The sequence below is a fragment of the Canis aureus genome, chromosome 28 (assembly GCF_053574225.1).
Source record: "Canis aureus isolate CA01 chromosome 28, VMU_Caureus_v.1.0, whole genome shotgun sequence".
In the NCBI taxonomy this organism is placed as follows: Eukaryota; Metazoa; Chordata; class Mammalia; order Carnivora; family Canidae; genus Canis; species Canis aureus.
Window position 1 is genome coordinate 27,708,300 of NC_135638.1, and position 8,888 is coordinate 27,717,187.

Consider the following 8,888-nt stretch of genomic DNA (forward strand, 5'->3'; position numbering starts at 1 on the left):
TCTCCATAGCAACTGTGAAGGTTGCCATGCAACCATATTCTTTTAGGGACAGTGAAAATGCCCAAAGGCTTACTAAAAATACATGGGGAAAAAATCTGAAATTTTCTTACTACTTTTAGTGGTTATAAAGAACTATGATACAAGTTGAAAGCACAGGTCAAGCAAATAAAAACCCAGCCCTGACCTTTCAAAAATTGCTTGCTGTTGCCTGAAATCTCAAGCTTTATTCACAGAGATGACTTTTGATCGATTGTAAAATTGGTAGCTTATGCTAGGCAGCCCTTGAAGACGGGAAGATTCAGTATGGTGCTATTGGTATTCCTCATGGGGTTAAAGGTCAGTAGAAAGTCATCAATGCAATATTGATTGGTGGGCCTGAAAAATGCCCATGTTTACACCTTCTCACTGCTTAGGGTTGTACACCAAACCTTAAGGAGACTCATGCAGTCTCTGAGCGTGCTCTAGAACGAGCCATTCCACCAGCAAATGTGACATCACTTCAGTCAGCTCAGCTGTTTCTGCAGCTTTCTATAAATAGCTAGATAAAAAATTGAAGACTACTTGCAGAGCATTTAGTCAACCAATCTGCTTATCCAAATCATTGAAGATACGTTAAGATTCTGGTTTTTAAAAATCTTATTATTGTCTATGTTTTTCATTGTAAATTGATATTTTAATAGCAGAATCTTTTGGTAGACATGTAAAATTTGCTAGTGTATATATACCTTTATTATAACTTGATTCTTTTAAAAGGTGACTTTTTAAAAAACCTGATTAGATGTTGGCCAACATCTAATGGGGTAGGCTATGTCCTAGCATCTCACTATATGTCTTCATGGACATATAGATTTTTTTATCTAATTTATTTTATATACAAAAACTTAGTAAAAAATAACATATCAGACAAGATGACTATCATCAAATGATTGTCAGGTTTTAAAAAATCAGCTGAGGTAATAACAAAGACATGAATATTTGCAAATGATAAAGAACCTATATGCATTCCCACTCATCATATTTCGGATTAATCAGTCATATTCTAACATTTTTTTCTGTGCAATTTTCTCAAGATAGTTACAGATTATATTTTTCAAATGAATCAGTTTCTCTACAAATACTCTGAAATTGCAAACTGTTTCCACCAGGCTAACATTGTAATGCTTTGTGATGAGGTATTCCTCAATTTTCCTGGTTTTGTACCAGGAAAGATGATAGCAAGTTACCTGGGTCACAGTAACAGAGAATTTCACTACTTCAAATCAGGAAGACAGACTTCCTTGAAACCTTGTAGATAACCTGTGCCTACAGTTTACCAAAATATGTGGTTATCGCACTCAATCTAGTTAGAGGGTCAAATGAATGCTTTGTTTCTAAGATGTCATATATCCAGACTGATCTAAGATATGAATATGTAGGTATACCTGAAATACAGAACAAAGTTCTGTCATTTGAAGCATCCTAAGGGAGAATAAAGGACAATCATCTAGGAAGAAAGCTCTATCTACGTACCAGCTCATTTCTTACTGTTTTTAGGGTTTTTTTTCTTTTGCTTTGCTGCCAGCAGTTTGGGTTTTTATAATACCTTCATCCCCTCCTGTAGGAAAGATTATGGTAGGCAACATAAATTTTATCCAGATCTACTCTTTTCTTAAAATAATGAACACAGATATCTTGGATTATTGACATCCTTTTTGTTTTCATATTCCTCTTTAATTGACAATAAAGGCTATCTAGCACATGATGTTAAATTACCGACTAAATTGAGATGAGGTCTAGATTTTTTTAAAATATGGATTTACCTTATTATGTAAGCAGATAATACCTAGAACCAGACATAAAATTAGCCTTTAGTACAGTGATCTGAAATGAAAAATGTTTTTTGAAAATCATTATAAAGTTAAATGTGTAAAAAATTTAATAACTAGTAGGTTTGATACCAAATTATCTGAACATAGCTAATATTTTTAAAAATTTGGAAGTAGTTGAATTGACATTACTAAGCAAACTGTAAACATGTATACGTAAACTATGCAATAAGCTGAATAAACGATCTATAAGAGCATGGCTTTAGGTTTATACTTCACACTGCTGCTTTTTCTTAAACTGAATATATTATGATAAAAATGGAAATATGACATAGCATGTAAGCTTGAAAAAAATTAAATTAGTATTGTTACATCACTATCTGTCCCATCCTAGTATTTAAACGCATGAGAAAAAAGTGTGCTAATTTTAAGATTATTTTCTTTCTTACAGTGATTTGCTGTGTATGCCAACTACACATTTATACTTTATTTTACTCTGGTCTGGTTTTAAATTTGAATCTTTTTCAGGGAGCAATTTTTAGTATGCATTCCATTGCCTCATTTATGTTCTCAAACAAATTTACGAATATAGGTGGACTGTTTTCACTTGATTTGATAGACAAGCCTCTTCCCAAATATGCACAAATCTCCAAAATGTTCTGGCTTTTTAAGATTATTGTAATTTAAATTGTTTTTTTTCAAAGAGCCATACTAAAATAGTGAGAAAAATTTTATATAGATATTATTTGGAAATTGAATGAAATAAGAATGTAAAATTTTGGTTACAATTCTTTTTATCTCAGAATACCCTTACATGTTCTTCTATGCCTAAATGTAATACCAGAGCCAAAATTACACTTAATTTTTGAGCATCTGTTCTATATGCTCTCACAATTTTTTTAAGTAAGCATTTAATAGCTTGGAAAGAGAACTTATTAATATAAAAAAGATGACTGTTTATTAAAACATAATAAAAATGCATTTAGAAAGTAGTTATGTGATCCTATTTTAGATCAGTATGTCTCTGGGCATTATCAACACCCTAAAAAATTTGAAATTGAAAAAAATCTTTTTAGCTTTTTTTTTTTATAACAGTGAACCATTAAATCTCATGAGTAATATTGAAAAAAAAAAACGGATTGTGCATAGATTGCTCTTTACCCAGGATGCACTTCTGTCTGCAAGATTCTGAATAGAGACACACCTGCTAGCTAGCTGATAACACTCTGGGGTCATTTCATTGAAGAAACTGTCAGCCAGGAGGTACTTAAAATAAAGCCACAGACAAAATCATGACCTGCACTGTTGAGACTAAAAAGGTGTAAAGGCAGAAAGGAAATGTAGATAAACGCACATTCCTTTGTAGCACAACAAAACTTTTACATGTAAATTCAACTGAATAGGAAAGAATGGGAAAGAATGTTTCCCTCTACAGTAGAAACAAATTAGATTGTTCAGCTGCACATTTGGCTTTCAGCCAAAGGAGTCGTGTGCCATGCTTGTTTGCCTACCAGTGCTGCTTAGATTGGCAAATGCCCATGCAGTTTGAAGAGGGCAGGCGGATGACTGGATGCCTGCCAGGAAGTGTGTGGGACTGATGCCACTGCTGGACTCCATAGCCTGGTAGGAATGAGGAGTACAAAGGCATTCAATAATCTGAATGTCCCTTTGCTTCAAGAGAGTGGTGCCAGGCAGCATTTAATGAGAGATTGCTTTGTTACAAAGTCCTCAACATCAAGTGGGCTGGTGAGCTCATTAACCTGACTGCAGCAAATAAAAAAGGCACACTCAGAAGACTCCCATGATAGCCTACTCAATGGTGTAAGAGCCCTTTTGCTTCCTTTATGGTGATCCATTAGCACGCAGCAGTGTAAACACCATAAAGCAAGCCAGGTTTCTGATTGTTCAACTAAAGTCTGTTTCCCCTTGGGGATTATACCACCAGTTGATATAGGCTTTTTCCTCTTAAGATTTCTATCTACTATATAATGACCTTCTTTGCAATGAAGGATTTTGGGGTTTGCTCTTAAGAGCGTAGCTCCAGTTAAGGAAACATGAATAGTTCAGGTGTCTGAAAGAAGGTAATGATGTAGGACATACAGAGAAACAAACTACAAAGTGGAGTGATCCCAAGGGGAAATCTTGCCGTGCACTTCTGAAGCCCAAAATGGTGAACACATTACATTACTTTTCTATGTTCCCTTTATTTTTAGCTTTCATGGGGCTTTACACTTATATAGGAGGTAGGCCACCCCTGCAGTTAGGAGACAGTTAGTTCACTGAGCATCTGTCTCTGAGTGCTGCTCTGGCTCTCTGGGGATTGCATTACTCTGCAAAGGCTCTCCAGCAAGGATTCGTTTCTCCTCCATTTGAAACATATTTGATGGTCGGTTGTGCAAAAATTCAACCTAGAGCATCTAAACAGAATGCTATAAACTTTTTTTTTTTAACTGTCAACTAGAAAGGCAAGGCAAAGGAAGACCAAAATGAAAACACCAAACATTTCAACATTTCATCTTTAGCTATCTAAAGGCCATCTGTTGCTTTGTTATGTGTCCAATTACTCATCTGGGGATGTCCAACTAGGGGAAGGGTATGATTTAAGGGATTGGTTTGAGAAGTGGGAAGTAAAAAGCCTGTTATTTTCAGGTCATCAGTTCAAATCCAAGACTAGGCACCAATGAGTGGCAGTCATTGTTTTTTGGCTGATAGTTGGTGGTCAAGATAAAATGAGTTAATTGTCTTGGCCTTATTTTTAGTTGACATATGTCTTTAGTAATTAAAATTACTCTCTATATTTGCAACATAATCTGGACATAGAAGGTGTTATTTTTGTTTTCTCCGTAGTCATTTTGGAAAAAGAATCAAGTCTAAAATGTGATGGAATCATGAGTGAGACTATTCTGGCCCTTCGTTAATTTGCAAAAAATAGGATATATCAAATTGACTTGTGCATATTTCTTTTTTCTTTGTTTTTTAAAGATTTTGTTTATTTATTTGAGAGAAAGGGCACGAACTGGGGGAGGAGCAGAGGGAGAGGGACAAGTAGACTCCACACTGAGTGCAGAGGTGGGGCTCGATCTCACAACCCTGAAATCATGAACTGAGCCAAAATCAAGAGTCCAACGCTTAACTGACTGAACCATCTAGGCCTCCCAAATTGTGTATATTTCTGAGTGAAATATGATGCAATGACTAGAGAATTCAATGAAGAGTAATGAAATGCTGAAAGTAACTTATATATTAATAGCATTGAATCCACTCATCTGAATATATAAAACAAAAGTAGCTGTGTACCTCAGTTTCCCAATTTGTTTAAATAATAGATATTTTTAAAGAAGGTAATTATCTTCATATATGAATTCCTTGAAAATTAATTAGTTTGTATCTGATCTATATATCTATATTTATATCTAGGACATATAGATACATAAATATAAATGTAGATAAACATAAATGTCTCTATATCTATACAAAGACATGTGGATAGAAAGGTCAAGTTAAAAATATTGATGACTTTATTTTGAACTGATGACTTATTCAACTTAAAATGGAAAGCACATAAAGAGAAAAGTACCCTTCATTGGCATATGGGAAATAGATTTTTAAAGGTATGGTTAGACCACTAAAGTATCAGAAAGGCTTAATAAATATTTTAGAGGCCTTTTACTGGATGGTGAGCTTTTGAAGGGGAGACACCATAATTTATTTTTATTTTATCCATCTTTGTTTTCTTCACTATACTTCTCATAGTACTTTACATAAATACATCTTAAAAATTATTTAATTTATTGCATACAGATTTCTAAGCAGAGAGAATTGCATAGGAGGCAAATCAAGGATTTTGAAGTAAGTCAACCCTGAGCTATAAATCCAGCTTCTTCACTCATGAGCTCTGCATCCTTGGACAGATTACTTAACTTCTCTAAGCCTCAGGTGTAAAATAGATTTAAGAATGTCTAGCTCATAGGAGACTAAAGGACTCAATATCTGAATGGTAACTTGAATACTGCTGGCATATACAAGGTACTATTATTATTGTTATTTCAGTAATATTGTTATTTTGAGCTCTTGTTTATTCTTCCATCCTGGATTTATTGAATATCCACCATCCCATGTTCATTTCATTAAGCCATGTCCAGTGATCTCCATATGATATGTTATATTTCTTGCTGCAATCACCAGAAGTAATAAAGTCCTTTAGAATTATTAAAACACACACACACACACACACACACACACACACACACCAAAAAACCTATTTCCCACAGAAACCATAAGACTTGATGTATACAGCTTATTGATCAACCAACAGTTGGCAATGGTGAATACCTGAAAATCTAAGGAAAAAATAAATCCTCTTTTAAGCTCCACAGTATGCCCTAAACAAGGAACTGGATATCAATCTTTTTATTTGCAAAGCAGTTCAAGCATAATATTCTCATTTGGTATTGTGAACTATAAAAGTAGGCCAAAGGCAGATGTTCCACTAGGAGGCAGCACAACGTTGTGAGAAGGTCCAGGACTTTGAGATCAGTGAAGACCTGGATTCAAATCAGTCCAATCATAGACCTTCTGTGTGTAACTTGAACCAGACCTTCTCACTCCATCCAAGTCTCCTTTTCTTCATCCAGGGAGTGGGCATAGGTTTTCTTTGGAGCGTTATAATGAGAATGCCTGAAGCAGCAATGTACCATGCAAGGTGCCCACAGGCATTTTATAATTGCTCCTAGCTTGCCACCTATGTGAAGCTGCCCATTAAGCTGAAGCCTTAATGACTGGCAGAGGAGCTAGAGAGTGCTAGGCAGCCCTGTAAGTGTATAATAAAATGGTGGTAGAGAGTGTGAGTCTGTAGAGGGTGACAGGGAGGAAGAGTGTGGAGTGGGGAAAAGAAGTCTCTTCTTGATCTGAAGCTGAAACAAGAAGAAATTGAACCAGTTTGGTTGTGCAGTGCAATCTCAAAATGAAGGGTCAGGACAACAGAATAAGCCTAGAACTCCTTAAGACATGAAATGATCTAGTCAGAGAAACCATTTCCTCTTGTTTAGGCTGCTGCCTCAATCTCTCTCTTGGTCTCCTTTTATCTACCCCTGCCCTCTCTTAAGTCTCTTTTCCCATACTGAGGCTCAGCGTTGTTTTGTTTTTTCTAAAACACATATCCTTTCCTTGACTCTCTTATACTAATTCTCCTCACCTGGCTTGGACTTCTGTGAGTATCAGTGGGTAAGGGGAACATTCAAAGGAGAAAAATGCTACAGTCTCAACCAGTTAACAAAACCCAGTGAGTGGATGAATTCCATTGTTTTTCTGTCTGGAATTTGTTTCTGTAGTGAAAATGAACAAGCAAGCTAGTGTTCTGCATAAAAAACAAAGTCCTCTACATCCCAGGCTCCGTGGATTCATTTACATTTATCACTCAAATCATTCCCTGTTCTGTAATCTCACTTTTTGTCCTCTTCTCAATTCACAGCCCTTATATCTTAACCCCCTCCCCCAACAAAGTGAATCTCACAAGACCACATGTTACTCTGCCTCTGATTATTAGTTACTATATTTGCATATTGTGTCTGCTCATTATAATGTTATTAGCTTGAAGAGCAGATCTTGCAGCAGAAGTTATCAGGAGTGACACTATACAGTTCTTTTTAGCGAGGACCTTTTCTCAACTTGGAGCTGTCATTTTTATGACTGCAATCATATAGTCTCTTCCTTTTTTTACAGATTTTATTTATTCATTTATTTATTAGAGAAAAAGCGAGAGAGCCTGAGCAGGGGGAGGAGCAGAGGGAGAGAGAGAATCTCAAGCAGACTTTGTGCTGATCCCAGAGCCTGACTAGGGGCTCATTCTCAGGACCCTGAGATCACGACCATAATCAAGAGTGCCATAATCAAGAGTCCACCTTAATCAACTGAACCACCCAGGCACCCACTCCTGTAGTATCTGCCTTTTTGAGATTATTTTAATAATGCCTTTGTGTATTTTATGCACTAAAAATATCCTCCTAAATGCACTAAATTTATTATTATAGTTCTATTAACATTATATAAAAATATTGCCAATCATAATAAAGTGATTATATCTTACAAACTATTTATCCAAATATATATAAGCTCAATTTAGTGCCCCAATTTGTTATAAGGACCTGACATGTTATTATTCTATTTGTCTCTAAATCTTTTCTTCTAAGAATAACCTATATGCATACCTACTCATTTATAATAAACCATAAGCTGTCTGGATATAGCTCTCCAGGCTTTGTCTGCTGGCAGAGTCTCTCAGCCAATAAGAGCTAGTGTGACAGTCTGAGCTAGACTTGGCCTCTCAGCCAATGACTGTCAGTGTACTATACTGCAAGTGCTCTCAATTTCAGTCTCTTCTCGCCATTATTATATATTCCTGTGAATAATTTTGACTCAGGATGGCTGCCAGAAAATGTAATGGACCTACTCATCCCCCCAAAATCAAGCAAAGAATGTACTACCAAATATAAAGATTAATTTTGCAAGTGGCTGAAGGAGCTTAATGAAATGGTACTCAGAGGCAGATAAAGATCACAGGCAATTAAGGACTAGTGCTTTGACTTTATAAAGGGCATCAAAAGCATTAGTGCAGCATGGAAGTACTGACCAACCATTATATGAACTGCAATTGCAGGCATATAGAGCTGGAGGTATGCCATGATTTCAGGAGTTTTGAAGAGGTTGAAAGAGGAATTCTATCCCTTTATCCAGATGACGCGGTAAGGACATCATCTCCCTAAGGATGACTGAATTATTGCTGATCCCATTTTCTTCTTTCTACAAATGTGTTAAATGGGATACCCTTTATATGCCAAGTTCTTAGTATAAGAGACTTCTCTGATCCAGGGAAAAGTTTCTTTTTCAAATCAACACTGTACATCACTTTCAAGGATTCCCCAGTCTTTTCTGCTGGCAGACTTTGGGCCCTGCACCTCTTATTTCCTCTTTACCTCTTCACATTTAGCTCTCAATTTTCATCCTCACACTGTGAACTTTTGAATGTGCCATTTCTTATATCTAGAATGTTTGTGTCTTCTTGCTTCTTTTCATAGTGAAATATAA